Raw genomic sequence first — 23,971 nt, forward strand, 5'->3', positions numbered from 1 at the left:
ACTACTCACAGGGTCAGTAAATATTAAAACACAGATGAGGGAGGCCCATTTAAGAAAATGGGGGGCTTTGCTAACTGCTGTCAGGTCTCCCGTACACACACTACATGCTTCTGACAGCGAATGGCTTCTTTCGTTTTGTTTTAGGATGCCAGGTAATACATGTCCATATTAAAACCTTAGAACACTAAGATGAAAAAGGAATTGAAAGCGACTACACATTAAGCCCAATCAACAGAAAGAAAGATAGCTAAAAACAAGGACTTCCTCTTGGAGGAAGGTCCACAAAATACACTGTAGAAACGACAGAGATCCTGAACTAAAGATTAGATGTTTTTCACCATATTTCTACTGTGGATAAAAAGTAAAACACTGTCAACAGCCCATGTTTCATTCATTGAAACAGCTAATAGCTCAGACAGCAAACATACATTAAAACATAGGTCATTAAAAAAAGGGTTTCCGGTCAAGAAATGGCGAACAGTCGACAGTTGATCACAACGAGCAGAAAGCGGTGGGGGATCGCCACTTAAATGGCAATGGCTAAAACGACAGTGCCCAATACTCAATCTAGCTAAAATGATCTCGCGGCAAGAGGGCTGAAACGAGGTCAGCCAAGCGGCTGGGAGATGTTTAATTCCTCGGAACTTGCTCCCATGAAGAGAAGACCAGTGATGATTCCAAAGTGACACCATCTGCTGACAGATGGCAACACAGATCATAGGAAGAAATGGAAGAACTAGTGGGCCGAGGCAGAAGCGTTGCAGCCTTGGCAGCAGCATCAGCAACCTCGTCTCGCGTCAGAATGACGTGACTAGGGACCCACATAAACATTACAGTGGCTTCCTCAAGAGTGAGCAAGTGGAAGCTTTCTTGGACCCGTTGCACTATGGGATAGACGGTGTACAGCGCACAGAGGCTCTGAAGGGCACCAAGACAATCAGAGCAGATGATGATTGATTGAGATGGTTTATGGGACCAAACGGTGAAGTCATCTGTCCTGCGATTCCTAAGTGAGTCGCAGAAGAAAGATGGTCTGCTAAAAGTGGATGGATCCAGTCAGAGGAGTCAAATTATAAAATAATTAACATTAAACACACACAGTACAGGCATAAAAGGTAAGACCAAATCTAAAAACTGGAAAAAAGGTAGGCAGTCATGGGGTCACAGACTGAGACGACTGCAAAAGAAGTCCCAATCACAACCAACCTGCTCCTGCTCCAAGACTAAAGTAGAACCTTATATTTGGAAATAAAAACCCACTTTCACGAAGGAAATCGAGGACCAGTTCAACCATCTGTGGATCGTCTGCTAATATTAAATTTAAGGAATCAGGAAGACTATACTTAACACGAAGGACCCAAAGAAGGAGACATTCCACCAATATATGAGATATCGCCAGTCTGGCTCCTCCACAACACAGTGGGGGCAGGTCGTTACGTAGGAGGAAACAATGGGTGAGCCGGATATGACCAATGAATAAACGGCAAAAAACAGTGGATTCCTTCTGAGAAGAATGGAAGGGAGAGCGCCAAACTGCAGTAGACTCCTTGATTGTGTGGAGTTCATTACTATGAGCAGTAGCACTCCAGATCACATTCCACTTTTGGGCAAAGAGAGATATGACGTAGATCCACATATCCGCAACTGGAATCATGAAAGGAAATTGGGGTAAGTACCTGCTTCTTTAGCCAAACGGTCAGCCAGTTCATTCCCTGTGGTGCCCACATCTCTTGGCACCCAGAGAAAGACAACTGAACAGGCAGCACGTTCAAGGGCAGAGAGAAGGTCATGGATAGCAGAGACCAAAGGGTGACGAGAGTAGCGTCGGTCGATAACTTGCAGGCTGCTCATGGAGTCTGAACAAATTAAAACACTGTGGAGCGAGACCTAAGAAACAAAAAGGCGGGCCCTGTGAATGGCTAGAAGCTCTGCTGTGAAGACACTAAATGATCCCGGCAATAAATGGTGTTCGAAGCCAGTAGGAGACATGAAAATCAATTGTCTTACAACCATCAGTGTAAAAGACGGTGGAACCCTAAAACTCCGCAATGATGGCATATACAAGACGCTGGAAAATCATAGGAGTGACAGACACCTAGGGGCCCTGGTATAGATTGGTCCTAATCCATGGTCTAGGCACCATCCAAAAAGGAGGGGGGGGGGGGGGGGGGGGGGGGGGGGTGGATGGAAGGAAAGACAAGGGGTGCAGTCCAGTGAGTGGAGATCCCGACGGAGGGAATTGAGAGGCTTGCCAACCAGCAATCCCAACCACGGGCGGGTATTAGGAGGGAGACATCCCTCGTTGGCAAAGAGCACAGGGTACACAGAATAGCCAGGGAATTGGCGAATGACAATTGCATAAGTGTGGTGTCACCACCAGACACCACACTTGCTAGGTGGTAGCTTTTAAATCGGCCGCGGTCCGGTAGTATAAGTCGGACCCGCGTGTCGCCACTGTCAGTTATAGCAGACCGAGCGCCACCACACGGCAGGTCTAGAGAGACGTACTGGCACTCGCCCCAGTTGTACAGCCGACTTTGCCTGAGATGGATTACTGACAATTACGCTCTCATTAGCCGAGACGATAGTTAACATAGCCTTCAGCTAAGTCATTTGCTACGACCTAGCAAGGCGCCGTTATCCTTTGTTATATTGCTATTATACTTCTGTATCATCAAGAGCGATGTTCTACAATTGTGGATTAAAGTTAAGTATTCCAGAAGCTACGTACGTTTCTTTATAGAATTCATTACGTATCCTGTTTCAGACCTCACGCCAGCCTGCGTGAGTTTAAATGCGTGCATTTCGGCCTCCTCTAGAAAAACAGTGTTGGCTCTTCTGCCAACACTACAATAAGAAACAAGAGTTGGCTCCGTCGGATGTGTAGAGGGGGAATCCCCACTTCTGTGAGGAGACTATCAACAGGACTAGTGTAAAATGCACCAATAGCCAGAAGCACCCCATGATGATGGAAAGAGTCAAGGAGTTTCACAGTGGAAGGAGCTGCTAAGCCATAAACCTGACTACCATAATCTAGTCTGGACAACACCAGAGCACCCCAAGACGTGTAGGCCAGGAGGCAGAGAGCATTAAGCTTCCACAAACACAGTTTTTAGGTGGCGAATGTGGAGTAGCCATGTCAGCTTATCATCAAAAATAATGTTCAAAAAATAGGACTGTGCTGCAACATCAAGGAGCTGGTTGCCTAAATAAAAATCTGGATTGGTGTGTACTGTGGGTCAATGACAAAAATGCATAATCTGTGTTTTGTAGGGAGAAAACTGGAAGCCATGGGCGGTGGCCCATGCAGAGGCCTGTCGGATGCCACCTTTGAGCTGGTGCTCAGCAGATGCTACCAAGTGGGAGCTGCACCAGATGCAAAAATCGTCGACATACAATGACAGGGTAACGAGAGGCCCAACAGAGGTCACAAGCCCATTGATGGCAATGAGCAAGTGTGTGACACTTAGTAAAGAACCCTGTAGGATACCATTCTGCTGAATCTACGGGGCACTGAGTGAAGTACCAACTCGAACCCAGAAGAGCCGGTGAGGTGAAAACTCGTGGTTAAAAATCTGAAGGGGACCACAGAAGCCCCAGTCACAAAGGGCAACTAAAATGCGATGGCAGAAAGCCATGTCATATGCCTTATTTTGGTCACAAGGTGCCAGCATTAAGTAAAAGCCTTTCGGGTGGTTGATTCCAACAGGAGTAATTGATCAGCTGATCGCCCTGCCCAGAAGCCACATTGATTCGGGGGACAAAAGGCCCCGAGATTTGAGTACCCAACATAATCTGAAGTTGACTATCCTTTCGAGCAGTTTACAAAGTATATTTGTCAGCCTAATTGTGCCATAGCTGTCTAGAGACATTTGGTTTTTCCTGGGCTTAAGGACAGGGATAACTATCCTGTCTCGCCATTGTGACAGAAAAGCAACCGTGAGCCAAATTTGGTTCAAATGGCTCTGAGCACTATGGGACTTAACATCTATGGCCACCAGTTCCCTAGAACTTAGAACTACTTAAACCTAACTAACCTAAGGACATCACACAACACCCAGCCATCACGAGGCAGAGAAAATCCCTGACCCCGCCGGGAATCGAACCCGGGAACCCGGGCGTGGGAAGCGAGAACGCTACCGCACGACCACGAGATGCGGGCGCCAAATTTGGTTGAAGACCCTGAGAAGCTGTTGCCTCTGGGAAATGTCCAAGTGTTGGATCATCTGGTTGTGGATGGAATCCACACATGGGGTTGTGTCTCGAAGAGCTACGAGCTTGCACCAATTCCCATTCAGTGAAGGGTGCATTATAGGGCTCAACGTGGTGTGGGATGAAACAGAGCGGGGTCTGTTTAACTCTACGTTGCTGTCAGAGAAAAGTAGTAAGGTAGGAAGAGGACACCGATGCTGTCACAAAGTGTCACAAGGTGTTCTGCGAGGACCAATGGATCAGTGCACAGAGCACTTTGAAGGTTCAGACCCTGGACAAAGTTGACTGTCGCTGGTTGCCCAGAAGGCTACAGAGCTTGGATCAAACCTGCGATGAAGAGGCATACGAGGTGTGGCTAGAAAAAAACTGGACTAGTACTGGTTAAACAATAAAACGAATGCAATAAGGCTGAAAGTCACGTGGCCTGTCACGTGACTCTCGCTCCGCCTACTGCTCGAGTTTCATCTGCCTCCTGCACTCAGTCTGCCCGTGGCATCCGTTTTAAGTACTTGACTTTTGTCTGTGCGTCGGAAAATGTTGAGTGTACAGAAAGAACAGCGTGTTAACATCAAATTTTGTTTCAAACTAGGAAAATCTGCAAGTGAAACGTTTGTAATGTTACAACAAGTGTACGGCGATGATTGTTTATCGCGAACACAAGTGTTTGAGTGGTTTAAACGATTTAAAGATGGCCACGAAGACACCAGTGATGACACTCGCACTGGCAGACCATTGTCCGCAAAAACTGATGCAAACATTGAAAAAATCGGTAAACTTGTTCGACAAGATCGCCGTTTAACAATCAGAGCAGTGTCTGAGTTAACAGGAGTTGACAAGGAAAGTGTTAGGCAGATTCTTCATGACAGTTTCAACATGAACAAAGTGTGTTCAAAAATGGTTCCAAAGTGTCTCACAATTGAACAGAAGGAACGCCGAAGAATGATTTGTTCTGACATCCTGGAAAACATTGAAAGTGATCCCACCTTCTCACAAAATGTTATTACTTGCAATGAATCGTGGTTTTTTACTTACGATCCCGAAACTAAACGCCAATCGATGCATTGGAAAACTCCTGGTTCTCCACGACAAAAAAAAAGCACGAATGTCAAAATCGAAATTCAAGGCAATGATGATTGTTTTTTTTGACATCAAAGGGATTGTGCACATTGATTGGGTACCAGAGGGACAAACAGTGAATCAGCATTACTACATTAGCGTCCTGGCTACCCTACGTGAGCGAGTACGGAGAAAACGGAACGATTTGTGGAGAAAAAAGTCATGGATCCTTCACCAAGACAATGCCCCAGCTCACAGTGCTTTGTCAGTGAAGACGTTTTTGGCAAAACACAACATTCCCATCTTAGATCATCCACCCTACTCACCTGATTTGGCCCCCTGTGACTTTTTTCTTTTCCCTAAAGTCAAGTCAGCTTTGAAAGGAACTAGATTTGAAACTGTTGAAGCAGTAAAAGAAAAAGCGACTGAAGTAATGTATGGACTTACCGAAAATGATCTGCAGCATTGCTATGAACAGTGGAAAATTCGTATGGAGCGGTGTAGAGACCAAGGAGGAGAGTACATTGAAGGAGATAACATGAAATAGTAAATAATTGTAAATAAATGTTTTTTACAGCATCAGTCCGGTTTTTTTCTAGCCGCACCTCGTACATCCCCAGGGAGGCAAACAAGCACACGCAGCATTCCTTTTTACTGTGCTTAATAAGGTAACAAGCCATAGCGTGGAGACACTTAAAAGTGAGGTGGTTGGTCTGTGAAGGGTGTCGCTTAAATTGCTGCAGCATCTGTCAGCGGTCCTGGACAGCAATTGCAAAATCCTTGGTCCACCATAGTATAGGTCAATGATGAGGGGGAACCTGTGGATAGGGGGACAGCAGTGCCAGCAGCATGAAGAACTGTGGCAGATATGCCTTGTATGACTACATCAATGGAATTCAAGAGGGAGGTTTCAAAGTGCATACCAGACGTATATAAAGGCCAACTAGCCCTGCAAAATGCCCAAGTGGGGACCTGGAAGCAGCAGAGGAACGATGGACTCACTGAAAAGTGGTCACTGTCACAAAGGTCACATGGGATGACCAATGATGGGAAGCCATGAGGGCCGGGGAGGAGATCATTAGCAGATAATGTGCCATGAGTGGCACTGAAGTGGGTAGGTGAACCATCATTTGATCTTTGCCCAGACTTGGGAAGGTGACATATACGAGGGCTATCCACAAAGTACATTACGTTTTGGAATTAAAAATAAATAAAGTATTGGAAATTTTTTTTAATTATATACAGATGAAAGCCACACTTAAATACTACTTTTCTACATCGTTGCCATTTAAATCAAGGCACTTATCGTAGCGATGGACGAGCTTGTAAATTCCTTTGTCGTAAAATTCGGCCGCCTGCGCCTTCAACCACGTGGTTACCTCTTCTTGAAGCTGTACGTCGTCATCAAAACGCTGCATAGCCAACCACTTCTTCATTGCTGGGAATAAGTGGAAGTCGCTCGGTGCCAGGTCGGGACTGTACAGCGGATGAGGAAACAACTCCCACTTAAAAGATTTGAGAACTTCACGAGTGGCATCTGCCATATGGGCCCAGGCGTTGTCGTGAATCAGCAAGATCTTTAAGCCCAACTTTCCCCTGCACTTGTTTTGTATTGCTCTTCTGAGGTTGTGCAGAGTTTGGCAATACCTTTGAGAGTTTATTGTAGTGCATCTTTCCAGGAAATCCACAAAAATCACACCTTTTCTGTCCCAAAAGACAGTCGCCATCACCTTCCTTGCCGACATTGTCTGCATGCATTTATTGGGTTTTTGGGGGGAATTTGTGTGCCCCCACTGCATTGACTGCAATTTTGTCTCGCAGTTCACATGCTTAACCCATGTTTCGTCACCAGTAACGACGCGACCAAGTAATGAGTCGCCATCTTTCTCTTACGCGTCCAAAAACGTTAACGCTGCAGCCATTCGCTGATTTTTGTGAGTCTGTCAAGATTTTTGGTATCCGTCTTGCACAAAACTTGTGGTAACCAAGCTTTTCGGTAATGATTTCGTGCAACAAACTTCGGGAAATTCGTGGAAAACTCATAGAGAGTTCCGTTATTGTGAAATTACGGTTTTCACGGACTGCAGCATCGACTTTTTCAACAAGTTCGGCAGTCACTATGCTGGGTCTTCCACTTCGCTCTTCGTCGTGAATGTTAGTTCGGCCATTTTTAAATTTTATGACCCATTGACGCACTCCACCTTCAGTGATTATGTTGTCTCTATACACTTCACAAAGCTGCCGATAGATTTCTATCAGTGTACAGTTTTTTGCTGTCAGAAACCTTATTACAGCACGCACTTCACACCATTTTCAATTAACGCTGACATTTCAAACTGTCACAGAAACTCAACGGAGTACAGCACGAACCTCTCACTAGCACGATAGGATGCCGACTGAGCGGCGGAATGCCATGACACCAAGATGGCCGTGCTAACCCCGCCCCTAACGGACACAAACGAAAACATAATGTACTTTGTGGATAGCCCTCGTAGCACCCCATGGTCGAGACGTATCTCTCCCAACACTCCTGTTTCCGTCATTTGATAAGCTGGCGAATGCAGGCACAGAGCCGTTTAAAGGTTATGATGTGCTCCACAGAAGGGTGTTGCTTATGACGCTGTAGAGCTCGCCGACACTCCTTAATTGCCTCAGTGACTTATGGTGACCACAAAGGGACTGTCTGTCGCGGGAGGCACCCTAAAGAATGAGGAATCACATTTTCCACCACAGAAATGATCGTTCTAGTGACCTGCTCAACCATCACATAACTGTTACCGTGTGGGGGAGATTCAACGGTGACAGCAGGTGTGAAAGTTTCCCAGTCCGTCTTGTTTAAAGCCCATCTAGGCAGGCGTCCATGAGCCTGACGCCTGGGCAGTGACAGGAAGATGGGGAAGTGGTCACCACCACACAGATCGCCATGTTGTCTCCAGTGGATAGATGGAAAGAGGCCAGGACCGCAAACCTACAATGGCCGAATATGTACCATGTGCCACACAAATGAGTGGGGGCATCTGTTTTTAAGAGGGAGAGGTCAAGGTGTGAGAGTACATTTTCAACATCTCTGCCTCAGCCAGTAAGCATGGTGCCACCCCAGAAGGGGTTATGGGTGTTAAAATCTCCCAAAAGTAGGAAAGGTTTAGGGAGTTGATCAATCAGGACAGCCAATGCGTTCAGGGGTATTGCACCATCTGGAGGAAGATATACATTGCAGACAGTTATTTCCTGTGTCATCCTTATCCTGACAGCCACAGCTTCAAAGGGGGTTTGAAGAGGCACAGGTTCACTGCTTACTGAGCACAGGACATGTACACAAACTCCACCTGACACTATTACAGTTGCTACAGTTCTTGTAGTATCGCTTATAGCTGAAAAGGGCAGGGATCCACATTTCCAGGAACTGGGTTTCCTGAAGGGCAATGCAGAAAGCAGGTGTAAAGCTTATGAGTTACCATAGCTCAGCCAGGTGTTGTCTCAATTCCACTGGAGGATGACGTTATCGTGAGGTTGGGAACGCATGAAGCGCGCAAAGAAGCAGGTTATGCCTCAGGGTCACCTGCTGCCACCACCAATTGAGTATTTGTATCCATGAGGCATCTGTGAGATCCAGGTCCACAGGGGATGGTAAATCTCCACCGCATTCTCAGATGCAAAATTGATAGGGAGTGGTGGTGTTGGGGCCATCAGAGGGTCCTGTTTCTTAGCAGACTATTACTTAGTTTGCTTGCTCTCTCGCTTCTGGTTAGGGGTACATTTCTCCGAAGCAGCTTCAAGCACAGAGGAAGCCCATGAAGCGCTTTGTCCAGCAGCTTTTGGCTTCTTGAGCCACTGGCAAGTGTCCGCCATGGCATTAGTGGAGACCTTGGTAGAAAGGTCCTCAAGGGACCACTTCTGCGTGAGAGGAGCTGGAGGAGGCTGTTGGCTGTTGCTTTTCAGGCAGGGGGGAGTGGATCGGCGTCCCCTGCATTTGGGGGGCGGGGGGGGGGGGGGGGGGGGGACTTGCTCCCGAAGTAGGTGCTTCGGGAGCAACGGAGGAAATTTGCCCCCTACCACCAAGGGGGCGGATGTATTCTGGTGGCCGAGATGGCCCACTGTTCATGGCACAGAGTGAGGAACCACTGGCACTTGGGACAGCGATGGTGACGTAGCTGCAGCACATGTCGATGTCAATCGAATGGGGTGTAATCGTTCAAATTTACGTTTAGCCTGTATGTAAGTCAACTGGTCCAGGGTCTTTTATTCCACAATTTTTCTCTCCTTTTGGAGTACTGGGTAGTCTGGTGAACAGGGGGAGTGGTGCTCTCCACAGTTGATGCAAGTGGGAGGTGGTGCACATGGAGTATCTGAGTGCAGTGGTCGTCCACAGTCTCGACATGTGGCACTGGAAGTGCAGCGGAAAGACATGTGCCTGAACTTCCAGCACTTAGAGCACCGCTTAGGGGGAGGGACATATGGTTTAACATCACAGTGGCAAACCATCACCTTGACCTTTTCAGGCAATGAATCACCCTCAAAGGCCAAGATGAAGTCATCGGTAGCAACTGTTGTCTTTGGGTCCCCTGTAAAAGTACTGGATGAAATGAACACCACATGGTTATAAATTGACACAGAGCTTCTTGTCAGACGGCAAGAGGAGGTTGCGATGGAAAATGATCCTCTGGACCATGTTGAGGCTTTTATGGGGAGTGATAGAAACAGGAATATCACCCAGCTTGTCCAAACTTACCCTCGAGGTGTTCAATGAAAAATGAGGTTTCATAGGTAGAAAGGAGTCCCCATCAATTCTGCTAAAGACTAAAAACCCAGGCGAATATGGCTCCCTCCGTTCTGTAGCCCTAAGTTCCTTCCATGGTGTAGCAAGGGAGGGAAAAGATGTATGTTCATACCTGTAGGCATTGTTTTCCATCTTGCCCTTCTTAGAGACTGCTAGTGCCTTACAGTCACCAGCAAGAGATGACTTAGTCTACTTCATTGTGGGGCATCCGCTCTGATGCCACCCACTCCAATCAGGGGCTCTCCCCATGAGTGCCACCCAGCCACAGCAAAGGCCACCTGGCACGATGGCCGTTGCCGGGAGTCCTGATGCCCCAGCAACAGAGGCATCTACTCCTTGGTATATGTGGGGAGTTTACAGCTCAGGCATCAGCAGTGTGCCGTGTTGTCAGGGGGCTACCACCAAATGGGTACATGACAGCCCCACCACAATGGACTGGCTACTGTGCTGTACATTGAGCGGAGAGAAATCCAATATTGCAATGGTGGCGAAAGAGGGCAGGAGACAAGGGAAGAAGATGACATACCCCGGAAAGTGTCCTCGCCCAAATAGTTGCAAAGCCATGACAAGAGGTTCAGGAGATCGAATCTAAGGGCACTATGGATAACTCTTTTACCACGTACGGTGTCCTTCCCCATATGACCTGCACTTCTGTGGAATTTTGAAAGTGGCAGGTCAAACCATATAATGGGACATGAACTCATAGAGCCAAAAAGTGAGAGACTCCTTTTAGTCACCTCTTACGACATGCAGGAATATCTCGGGCCTCTTCTAACCTCGGAACCCGCAGGGAGAAAGGGCGTCTAGGATGGGTGGCCGGACATGGCAGACTAACAGCATGCGTATCCGCTGAGGAGAACATTAATTCAGCAGTAGTTCAGCAGCTTCCGCATACAGACTCTCAACTGGGCTAATTTAATAGGCAACAGTGGCCAAATGGGTGCCAATAGGGTGGACTGTATTTAGACGGCATAAGACAGATGGACATACAGATGCATAAATGAAGCACCTATAGCCTAGTTTTGAATGGACAAGGAATCAGTACAAATGGAGGTGGGTGGTCCGATCACCTGAGGACACACAGGACAATGAGATACTGGGCACAGCAGACAGCTAGGTAAGATACATGGGATGACCACGAGTTTCTTAGCCTAAGCAAACAGAAGAGCAACAGGCCCAAGATGTAACGACAGTGGAAGAAACCCACTGCACCACCAGAAATTCATACACATGGTTTTGTCAGTGAAACAGAGAAAACCATTGCTGATGCTCCACGAGTACAGACGATCAAGACACTGCTGAAGGTGCCGCTCAAGGCGATAAATCAGTGGAAAACTGCAACAATTGTAAAATCGTCAACAGAAAGGGAGCTGGAGTTGCTCAGTGGGAGATAGGCCATAATAGGGTTAACTGCAAGAGCACCCCGTATTTCTGGATAAATGTGTCCAACAAGGCAGAGCCCACATGTACCTTGAAAACATACAGGGCAGGGGGCTCAGAGCCACCAAGTGTGAAGAATACAGAAGATACCACTCATCCAGCAGGTGTCGTAGGCATTCTTGAAATCAAAAAAACGCAACCACAGTCTGGTATTTCTACAGAAAACCGTTCATGGTGTGGGTTGACAAAGTGATGATATGGTCAACTACCAAATAGGGCACCTAAAATCCTCAGTGATTAGTAAATTATGAAATTCTAGCTACCATACCAGCCGGGCATCAATAACACATTCCATTACCTTGCAAACAACGTTGGTGAAAGAAATGGGTGCTGGCTATAAGGAAGGTGTTTGTGCTTACTGGGCTTAGATATGGGTATAACAGTGGCTTCACACCAGCATCTGGGGAACATGCCATCTGTCCAGATGTGATTGTATGTATGAAGGAGAAAGTGCCTGCCAACAAGAGAAAGGTGCTGCAACAACTGACTTAACCGGTCCTGTGCAGGAAGATCATCGCACTAATGGTGAAGTCCAAGAAATGGGACATTCTGCAGTGGTGAGGATAATGTTTGTATAGTATTCTACCTGGTCACCTCAACTGGGGAAATGTTGCTCGTCGAAGGTTGCCAGGGAAGAGTTAAGCCTTCGAAAGCTGCCTATTTGGTTTACACATGGATGTGGTAGGAGTAAGCAAATGGACAGCATATGGGAAATGGTCACTTCAGTTCGTGTCACAGAGAATGGACCTCTCAAAACAATGGGCAAGCTGGGCCGTCCAGAACGTGTGTGTGTGTGTGGGGGGACTCAAAGTAACCTGGGTGCTCCCGTGCTAAGGCAAACGAGGTTGAGCTGATTGAGAAGGTGAGCCAAGGGGCACCTAAAATCATCAAGCAGCACAAGAGTCAGGGTGTTAGCCAATAAGCTGGAGGAAGTGTGCCTTAATGACACCGAATGACAGTGGAATGTAAACGGTACAAAGAGAAAAGGTGAAATGAGGAAGGAAAATGCGGACAGCAACAGCTTGCAGCAGGGTGTTCAGTAAGATGGATTTGACTATGAACGCCATCCTGGATGAGCAGCTTGACTCCCCTGTGAGATGGAATGCTATCCTCACGAGAAAGGTCAAAGCGGACAGGAAAGAAATGTGGGAGGTCAAAGCAGTCGCGAGGACGCAATTTTGTTTCCTGGAGACAGAAAATAAGTGGACACAGCAATTCCAACAGTAGTTGTAATTCCTCCTTGTTGGATCTAACACCACGAACGTTCCAGTGGAGGACGGGGAAAGGGGAGGAGGGAAAAATAAGGGCTGTCACCTTGGTAGCTGCTGAGTGCCAGCCGTTGAAGACACTGCTACACGCCACAAAGGCTGGAGGATCCTGTTCCATGGGATCTACAAAGGCATCGACATTCTCACCGGGTTGGCCAGTGGATTCCAGTGCAAGAAATGGTTGGCGATGAGCAGCGGCAATGCAAGAGGTCAGCTGGGTTAAGGTATCACGTGACAACACAGCGGAAGAGGACCTCTGAGTCGACGAAGGAGAAGACGGTTTGCCTTCGTTTCATTTCTTGCACCCTTTGTGGCTGGCAGATGAAGACTCAGGTGTTTGTTGGATGGAGGGATATAAAAAGTCTTTGCAGAAGTATTCCTCGTCCTTTCAGGCCTGCCGGTTCTGTAGAAGGCGATTTCGCAGCTGGAGGCGAAAATTTGGTGGCTTGTGGCACAACTGGAGGAGGAGGAGGCAGGGATGTTACTGTGACACTGGGTGATTTTACAACTGAGGTGCTAAATTTGAGGTCACAGTCAGTGTGGCCGTGTCCTACATGGAGCAATGTATAGTGAGAACAGTACTCCAAGTGCCAAATGGTAAAACGCAGGGGTTCTGACTAGCCAATAGCTTTTCCTTCACCCGGATCTCTTGGATAGCCTGCTCAACAAGATACATGGGATATTTTCGGGATGATGCTCCATGGTCACCATTGCAATTGATACAAAGGGGAGGAAAAGGTGGGCAATCACTCTCATGAGCATCACTACCACAAATACATTTGGCTGGTTTGGATGAGGTTGTAACATTGACTCTCGTGGCAGGGCATCAGGTTCAGAATGTATGGGCAGACTGTGATGACTTCATAGCCTACTTTGATCTTTGACGGAATCACTACTCTATCAAACATAAGAAGAAGAGTGCGTTTAGGCACGAAGGATGCAACAACCTTTGTCTTCACCCGATGGACTGCAGTGACACCCTGAGCTAGGTAAATAACACCACGTGAAGAACTCAGTATTTGATGAGCCTTGATACGAACAGGATAGCCACGGAGGAGCAAAGCTGCAAAGCAGTTGTGCCCAAGATCCACAATTAGTCTCCAAAAGGAAAGTGCCATTAAATGAACGAGAGCAGGATTTCACAGGGCTGGCAACTGTATGTACACCTTTATGAATAACAAATAGGTTAACTGCAACAAAGACCTGACTTCCTCCAGTACACAACACCACTAGGAACCAAGGTGCAGCTGGGAAAGTCTTGGAATCTTTACCCTCATTCTGTTTGCCTGTAGTCGACACAGTTGGTGATTCACTCACTGCGAGAAAATCTCCACACTTGCCAGCGTCTCCGATGGTGCACTCCTTCCAACTGGGGGTCCCCGCCCCCTCAGAGAGGGGCTCACCAGCCTTAGGTGATTGTTCACACCTCCCAAACTCCTGGCAGAGGGACCAATAGGCAATATGGGAAGATAACAGCTCAGGCAGGAAAGACTGTTCTGATGTCATGCTAATGAAAACACACCCCAGACACGTTCCCCAAGGCAGGAGAAAATGTTTTGCAGGAAGACAGACAGGCAGCACGGAAGGGAAAAGGTGTTGCAAAGGCTGGTGACCCTGCATCTTCAGCCGATCGCACACCTGTTCATAATGCACGGCCTGTGACAGAGTGGTTACACGACAATAACATCCCTATAATGGACTGGCCTGCACACAGTCCTGACCTGAATCCTGTGGAACACCTTTGGGCTGTTTTGGAACGCCGACTTCTTACCAGGCCTCACTGACTGACATCAATACCTCTTTTCTGTGCAGCACTCCATGAAAAATGGGCTGCCATTCCCCAAGAAATATTCCAGCATGTCACTGAATCAAGAGTGGCAGATGTCATCAAGGCTAAGGGTGGGCCAACACCATATTGAATTCCAGCATTACCGAAAGAGGACGCCACAAACTTTTAAGTCATTTCCAGCCAGGTGACCAGATACTTTTGATCACATAGTGTATGACGATTGCAATAAACTGCTGCTGAAACCAGTAATGTACACAATGCAGGAATTGCTTAATCTGGCTGTAGTAAATAGTTACATACTTTTTGAGGCCCTTATTTGCATTAAACTTTTTTGTCACATGGGCTGGCCATCAAAACAGCTATTAGCAACAGCTGAACAAGTGTATTCTATAAATGAATCTGTGGCAGCTATGTCCACTACTGCTATGAACTCTTACAGAAGTACAGATACTATCATCTGTGAAAGGTATTTAAAGAGACGAGTGGGCCCTTGTTTTTGGGGTTGTGTTGATGCACAGAAGTCACCGACACCAAACACACATACAATATCACGGTGCTGGAAAAAAATTTGCCACCTCCAGTACTCAGTGTGACAACACGTACACATGGACCTGGCATATACGATATGAACTTTATTAACATACGCTATGAGGAGGTGGTACAATGGATGGTGTGTGTATTTTTTTCTGGTCTTAATGAAAAAATATAGTATTTTTGAACACTGCATACTGTACACTGTGTGGTTACAGTCTGGATTCAGTGTTTCTGAATGGCATGATATTACTGTTGTCCATGAGAACTGGACCGTTGCACTGTTTTGTTAGTCAATGAATTAACTGGACTCTCCTGTTCAAATCTGATGTACAAATTTAACTTCTACAGGGTTAGTTGGAGCACTGATTGCATATAATACCAACACATCCAAAAATAACTATTCACCATATTTACTGAAAAATAACTATTCACCATATTTACTGAAAAATAACAACCTACCAATTAATGAGTTTTATAGAATGAACAGGGACTCCTACATGCAATTAGTTAAATGGCCACCGCTAGAATGGTTTGGTGGTTGGTTTATTTTGAGGGATGGGACCAAACAGCATGGTCATCGGTTCCCACCGCTGGAATGAACAGTAAGTTTCTAAAGAGGTTTGCTAACAGTTAACTTCGTCTGTCCATTACACAGCACTTAACTACAATTTGATCAGTATGAAAGGCTATCGACAAATTTTGAACATGCAAACAATTCCTTCAATGCCGCCGCAAATGTTACAGGCGTCATTATTCGCCACAAACACTGCGTCACTTCATATTGGTGGGACTATTCCGGCTATCAAAACTCACAGCAATAAAAATTGCAATCATAACTTCACCGTGTCACGAAGACCATGTTTATTAGACATTTGAATCTTATACAATTCCCCAGGTAGTTCCGTTATATTCACCTCACAGTACCTATCAAGTTCGTATTCCCCTCTTAGGCAACGTGTACCTTTACATGCATACAGCCTTTCAGGGGCCGGAGGATGTAGTGCTAGGTTTTTTTTTTTTTTTTTTAACAAATCTGTCAACTACACTTTAACAGTGGAAAGAATTCAATGTTAGTTATGAAAACTGAAGAATATATTTCGGACGCACGAAGTACCTCCACTAGCTCCAAACTAAGGCATTTAACTATGCACCAAAATGTACATTGAATGGCTTGCTTGAAATCAGTAATTTATAGTGGCACAGAGGTAACCGTAAACTGTCAACAACTGTACATTTCAGTATTCCCTCTAAATGCATACATGACATTTCAAGAAACGTCGCCAATAAAAGTTTCTTAGGAGGATGTTGAATTAAAGGATGAAGTTGCTAGGCGCAATAAACATTCATCTAAATTTAATGTAATGACGAAAAGCATACTTTATATCATTGATGTCCCTTTACACTACTTCACCATTTCCAATAAAAAAAAAAATTTAAAAAAAAATTACAAAACACTCACTCACCAATCTCACCAACTCTAACAATTGCGAGTAAATGTCACGCAACTAACTCCCGCCAATAACATTACCAAAGACGTGAAGAAAGAGACTTATTACTACGCCAAACAAAAAACACAAATTACATTAGTCTACATTCTGTGGAATTTTCTGTACATCTCCACGGCAAATAAATCAAAATATACACTGTTTTCCTTCTAATCTAGTGAAAATAGACTCCAAAAATTTATTCTGATAATTTAATGGTCAATTTAGTCTTATTATGGTATAGTTGAATACCTCGCTACATCATTCTCAAAAACAATAGAAACATTCATAAAAGACAGACGAATGAATTACCTCAATAAGATAGCGAAAATACAGTACAACAGAGCTTACAAAAGTGATAGACCCTACTCGAAGCTCGCGACAATCATGAAAAGGCCCTGTATTTAAAGGTTTTCTTCTCATATCACCTAAAAAAGCTAATTAATACGCCTAACATGTGCTACATCGAATCATCACAGAAGACGAAGGGGCTAAAGAGGACTTTATATTAATATAAGTACATAAGTTAATGGAAAAAACAGGTTATACATAAGCAGTTCATAATACATAATTACATATTCTCAACTTATCATTGCATTACATAAGGCAGAAGAGCCTGCTTCAAACAAGAGAAATGAATCATGAGATTCCTCTGATAATGTAGCTCTGTTTTGTATTCGATGAAGTAAATTACAATCTACAATGTATTGTGTTGCTTCCAAGTATACTTGATCCCATTTGTGTACTTTATAATTAGTCAATCTGTTTATTTATTTGTAATAATTTTATGTTGCATGAACTCTTTAATGGAGAGAAAACTATTATTTGGGAAATGTTCTTTAGGATGTGTTTTAAATTTATAAAGTTTCTTTATATTTTTGATCTCATTTGGTAGTTTATTACATAGAGATGTTGTTATATACCTCCAAGATTTATTATGTATCTTGATTCCTTTTTAAAATATGGTGGTTTGGGTCTTCACGCTTTTCATTCTAACCAGGTACAAGCAGTCGCTAAGTGTTTTTCTGCTCAAGTTCTCTTTAGTCCCTACATCTCCTGTGATATATATGTGTGTGCGCGCGTGTGTGTGTGTGTGTGTGTGTGTGTGTGTGTGTGTGTGTGTGTGTGTGTGTGTGTAATGACGACATCTACACAAAGAAATATGCCTCTGGATAAATTAATAAATAAAAAACAAATAAAATAGATTTTCTGAATTAATACTAAAGGAAAACAATATGTGAATCTGAATAATAAATAAATTTATACACTGCCTGAAACAAAGATTGTTTATGTCACTTGTCTTTATAACTCAACAATGTGTCCGCATACTGATGCATGGGTAGCAGCTCAGTTTACGTATTTCTGTAGTTCGGAAGGTATAAGAAACGCTGTCCACTCTGAAAGTAATACTGCATATGGTGCATCGCCCTCACATTGCCGGTTTGAGAATATGTGCACACGCCACTGCTGAGGACGAACTCAGACAGCCCTTACTTAAGTATCATCCAACAGTAGAGAGGTGTATTAAAGGAACAAGTTGGTGACGCCTGAGTCTATTTGTTTTTGTAGTTATGAACTTAAGTTGCATGGTGTGTCCCTTGGATTTTTACATTAAATTTAGTTTACTGATATGCACATTTGAATCAACTGAAGTTGACATTTTATATGATCACATTCTTATTTTTTAGTTACTGTTGTCTTCTTGGTGTTTTTTTTTTTAATTTGAGGCAAGCCATTATTTAAAAAAATAATATTTCCTTGAACACAAATACTCTGTAGCTCACATAACAGGCATCACTAGGAAGAAAAAGAAACAACAGAATCAACCATTAATTTTCTCTATTATAAGTAGTGCAGTAGACAGTTGTAATTTTGATTTGTGTGATGCTTTAGTGTTTTCTAACATTCCATGAAATGTCTTTATAAACCCTACTTTTAAGGGCTTCTTGGAGAGTATTAGTGGCCACATTACACCAGTTGGGTCAACAGAAAGCAAAAATTATTTGGAACAGGTGTGTGACAAGGCTATCAGTGATATTAAAACAGACATTGGTGGTCAATATATTTGGCTTTCAGTCGACGAGACCACTGACTGTTGTGACATATTTATAGATAACGTTGTGGTGGGTAAATTAGATTCTGGTGCGCCAGGAAATCTCCAATTACACCTGTATAGAAAACATGAGAAGACGGATCGCAGAACCGTAGCTCTCACTCTCAGATGTGGCCTATACATCCTATGACCAGTAGAAGACAGAGATAAGATCTTTTTTTGCTTTTGGTGAGAGACTATGCTGTTATATGTTAAAAGCAGTAGCAACGCTGAAAGAATTCTACCCAGGTCTGATCCCCTGCACCTGCCTTGCCTGTGGCCTACATTGTCTAGCAAAGGAAGTTAGACATAATTTTACAGATGTTAACAGTATCATTCCATCTGTTAACAAAGTAAGTCTCAAAGCTCCTTCTCACACTCAGTCCTTCAAGGAAATAGCACCAAACATTCCCCTCGCACTTGAACCCATATTTACATACTGGTGCACCTGGCTCTTGACAACTTTATATAATACTGAACACTACTAAAAAGTCAGAGAGCCGGTAGACACATTTGACTTAGTGAATCAGCCTTTATTGAAAAAAACCAAGATGTCCTTTAAAAAGGACAACAATGTGGCGCCTGTGGCATTTTTAAGAGCACACTTAAAAATATCTACAATTACACGTCAACACTTACAGTCTGCATCTCTACTACTGAAAACTGGTGTAGGCCTGGTCTCAGAGATGGAAATATATGGATCAGTGCATAGAGCATGCACCACTAAATTAATTAATACTCTTCTGAGGAATTCTGGATATGAAGAAAGTGTCCACTATTATTCAGGAGGAGAAATCTGAAGTTGAATTGTATTGGAGGCCAAGAGCAACTGTGTCAAAGAAACATGCGCCATTGACCTCTTGTGCTGTGGCATTATCTTTCCTCTCAGAGCAATCTAAGGGACAATGGAAAACCTTCACAATTTGTCTACAGAAGCTTTTGACCTGATTTCCAACATGGACCTAGAGCTACAAACCCATTACGAACTTGAGTTTGTGTTATCTGTATACAAAGGTATATATTTGTTGTAAATAGTAGTCTACATATCACATTCTTTCTTGATATGACACATCTTCAAATATGTTAATAGTAAATGCCTCATTCAAAACAGATTTGTAATACTTTACATTGTGATACCATTCAAACGTATTCTCATCTTCGTTTTGGCGACTGATTAGGTTTTTCGCTCCTGTTGCCGCCATTGCTTTAGCTCTGTCTAGCCTCAGCTAAATTTCTTCTATGTGGTACCAACATTTTTCTTGAACCAGAATCAGCGGTTTTTTCAACAACATCTGAATTTATCCAAGTTCTTTTACTGACCTGTGAAGATATGCATTTTTGTCCCAATATCTTTCAATGAAATCTTATATCGTTTTGTCTCTCCTTGGACGAAATTTTGTGACAGACATTTTTTTTATCACTAGCATGTAAGGAGTCACGCTGCAAAGCCCAAGTGGGCGAATTTCGCTTCACCCTGTATAACAGTGACTAATCACATAATACAAGATATGGAGAATAAAATTCGCTTTGCTGTAAGCAGAAATATTAATGCTGATTCACTCGTAACTTCAAGAGAATGGAACAGAATAACAGGTATCAGCACTGCCAAATAGTGTAGTTTTCACACTAGACAGAATGTCAACACGGCCTCAGTTTTGTAACTCAGAACTGAATAGTGAAACAGAGCTTGAGAGCTACAATCAGTGATACTAAAAGTCGGAATATAATGTCACAATTAAGGAACTAGCAGTGGGAAAGTTTAATAATGGATAAACATGGACTCCAAATAGAAAGCCATGTACCAAAGCAAGTTTTATAATCGGAATTCTTGCTCGATTTTGTATGGTAAACAGCTGACAAATATAGTAACATTTCAAAATATCGACATTTATTTCCTAGCAGAAATGTATAGACGCAAGCAGGTTAAGCAGTATTTATAATGGAATATGTAGATCCTGTTCATCTTATCCATTGTGTTAGTAACAACCGTATTTTTCTCTTCCAATAGTGTTAACTTTTTCACTTACATAAAGGATCTTTAATGAAAAGTGATTCATCAGTTTATGTCCATCTTTATATACAGTGTGGGTGTCAGCTCTGTACAGTTACTGCAAGACACAAATAATTTTCTGCTTTCAGAATCTGGCCTCTTTTTTGGAAGAACAGCCAATATATAATCGATATGGAGTATTTACAAAATAACAAAATAAAGATTAAGAAGATACAAAAGCACGAAGTATGTTACCAAATGGCCCAGTCACATTAATGTGATCACAGTCTTGTTTGATGTCATTGTGCAATAACCACTCACAGATGGCAGAAGGCAGCACTAGCAAAACAGGGTATATAAAGCGTGTCGGGGAGACACAGAAAATAGTGTCCAGAATGAGATTTTCACTCTGCAGCGGAGTGTGTGCTGATATGAAACTTCCTGGCAGATTAAAACTGTGTACCCGACTGAGACTCGAACTCGGGACCTTTGCCTTTCGCGGGCAAGTGCTCTACCATCTTTTTTTTTTCTCTACCATTTTTTTTATTAGTCATAACATTCCACAGTAGTACATATTTTTCAACTGACATTTAAAAGTAATAAAACAAAGGTTCCTTGGCATTTTAGAAAAAAAAATCCAAGTCTAAACCAGATAGTGATGTTCGTCACTTGATCATATTTGTTTTTCAAAGATCAAATTGTCTCTCGTTTCTTCATGTTCTGAATCGCATCATCGATAATGGAGTTCACATGACTGTTCTTCTGAGGAAGTTGGCGTATGTATCATAATAATTATTCATGCGTAGTAGCTTGTGATGCTGGTCGGAAATGTACGTCCAAAAATCTCCTTCGCTCCTTTCTTTACTGGACAGCAGGTAAAATACTGCGTGTCCCTTCAACCAGTTGACGGCAATTTTCTTCCAGGTGGGGTATAGCTCCTCTTCCGGGTATAAAAGGCATGCTGGCGTTATCAAATACGGCGGTTTTCTCTGCATAGTTTCTAATTTTTTTCTGATTGACAATCATATATTATCCGCATTTCCACAGACAAATTGATGTTCATCTGTATCAATCAGGTTGCAAATGGTGCACAAACGGGAATCAGCCAGGTGTATGGAATGTAGTCTGGAGTTGGTTGGAAATTTCCTATTCACAAAGTAGTGCCACAATGACCGCACTTTTGTTGGTAAATACGGATGGTGTATGTTCCTCCAGATATCATGCCAAGAGTGACCGATGTATTTTTGTTCTATGATGTTCTTGGTCTGAAAGTTCATTAAGTTTTGGTATATTTTCTTGACTTTGATGACATCTTTCTCGGGTGTTCCCAGTCCAATGTAGCTGTATTCTACGAAGAAATGTGTTAGGTGGTAAAGTTCATTTGGGATGTGGTGAACGTCTACTGGGGCGTCCTGGCTGACCGGCGCTATTTCATTTAACAAGAATGCGGTGGCACTGTCGACTGACCGCTTCCACAGTTTATATGTTTTACAGACGTACAATGCTTGTGCTTTATTGTACACGTCTGTGAGATTCAATCCACCATTCCCAGTCGGTAGAGTCAACGTTTGGTACTTGACTTTGAATATGTGGCCGCGGCTGACGAAGTGGCCAAAAGCAGCCAAAATCCTGTTCGCCACTTCCCTCAGTATTGGCAGGGCTTGCGCCACGTAATTTAATTTAGAGGACAAATAGATGTTGACGAGAGCCACTCTTTGTATCTCATCAAGAGTACGGAGATTGTGCTGACGTATACAGGCACGGATGGTGTTGAGGATTCTTCTGTAATTAACTGCAATGGTCTGCCGAATATTTCTTGTGTACTCCACTCCAAGACATGTCATGGTGACAATTTCCTTTATTGGCCCATGAATGGCAACTCCTAATCCGCTTCCAATATTCATTATGCCAGACTTATTCCTATTCATTTTCGCACCAGATACTTGTTCATATTTGTTTATTATGTCGAGTGCTTTCTCTATCTCGTCGTTGTCTTTGACAATAAATGCAACGTCATCGGCATATGCTCTGCAGACAATCCTACGGCCGCGTGTAGTGAATCCTTGTAGGTTGTGGCTCAGGCGAAAAAGCAATGGCTCGATTGCTATTGCAAAGAGTGACATAGACATCGGGCACCTTTGTCGCACCGAACTTTTCATTACAATGGGCTTACTGGACTGACCGTTTACCATAACTATCGATGTTGACTTCTGCAGAAGATTTGTAATAATGTTGATAAAACCTTGCGGGAAGTTCATGGTACGCATGGTGTGAAAAAGATAAGCATGATTGACTCTATCGAATGCTTTCTCAAAGTCCAATGATACGATGGCGCATTTTATTTTACAGGCTGCGGCAATGGAAATAATATCTCTGTAGTCGCACAGTGTTTGGTAAATTGATCTGTCTTTTCCTATGCTCGATTGATATGATCCAGTGACTGTGTTCAATACTGATTTTAATGTTTCGTTTATGATGCGGGCAAATATTTTATAGTCCGAATTTAGGAGAGTGATAGGCCTAAAATTTGTTACAGATTTTCCTGCAAGATGTTTCGGGATTAGAACAATGGTTCCTTCTAGGAAGTCGCATGGGACGCCATTGGCGGGATTCATTAATTCGTTACAGATACACGCTAATTTGGGAATCAACTGCCTTCTGAACATTTGATAGAACTCGGCCGGGATTCCGTCAGGCCCAGGAGACTTATTTTTCGGGCTTCGTGTTATAGCGTCTGCAACTTCCTTTTCTGTAATTTCAGTTAACAAGTTGTTTGCTTCTACCGGGTCGAGCCCGCGTGTGAATCCCGTCATGATGTCATTGTCCACCAGGATATCCATTGTCGTTTTGCCTAATAACTCTGCGAAGTACTTGTGAATTTCGTTCTTGATGTCACTTTGCTGCGTCAGTAACCTGCCGTCAGAAGATCTTAGTTCGGTTATTATTTTCCTGCGTTGCCGCTTCCTCTCATTAATCACATGATATATAGATGTTTGCTCTCCTTTTACAGCATCGTGAAGTCCTGCTCTTACTTGATGACCTTCCAGCTGTTTCCGCTTCAGTCCGAGAAGTTTAGCCTGAATCCGTTTTATTTCCACGTAGTTGGCGATTACGGACTCATCAGATTGATATAGGTCACGAAGGACTTGGAAGTAATATTCCATCGTCCGTTTTTGCCAAACACTTTTCTCGCGGGAGTAATTCATCAGCGATTTTCTTATCGCGGGTTTCACACATTTCATCCACCATGCCAGTGCCGAGGTATATGAAGTGAATCTGTTCTCGCACGCGTTCCATACGTTATTGAATATTTCGTGGTATTCAGGGTC

The 23,971-nt window shown here is 43.7% G+C and overlaps 1 protein-coding gene across 1 annotated transcript in view; it reads right to left on the reverse strand.

Annotated features, from left to right (window-relative positions):
* LOC124546089 (histone acetyltransferase type B catalytic subunit) overlaps positions 1–16,611 on the reverse strand; it is a 69,700-nt gene extending 53,089 nt beyond the window's left edge. The window contains exon 1 of the mRNA XM_047125011.1: positions 16,540–16,611. The gene's annotated coding sequence lies outside the window, so the exon portion shown is untranslated. The remainder of the gene's footprint in view (positions 1–16,539) is intronic.
* Between the last annotated feature and the right edge of the window lie 7,360 nt (positions 16,612–23,971).

Source organism: Schistocerca americana, chromosome 1 (genome assembly GCF_021461395.2).
Source record: "Schistocerca americana isolate TAMUIC-IGC-003095 chromosome 1, iqSchAmer2.1, whole genome shotgun sequence".
Lineage (NCBI taxonomy): Eukaryota > Metazoa > Arthropoda > Insecta > Orthoptera > Acrididae > Schistocerca > Schistocerca americana.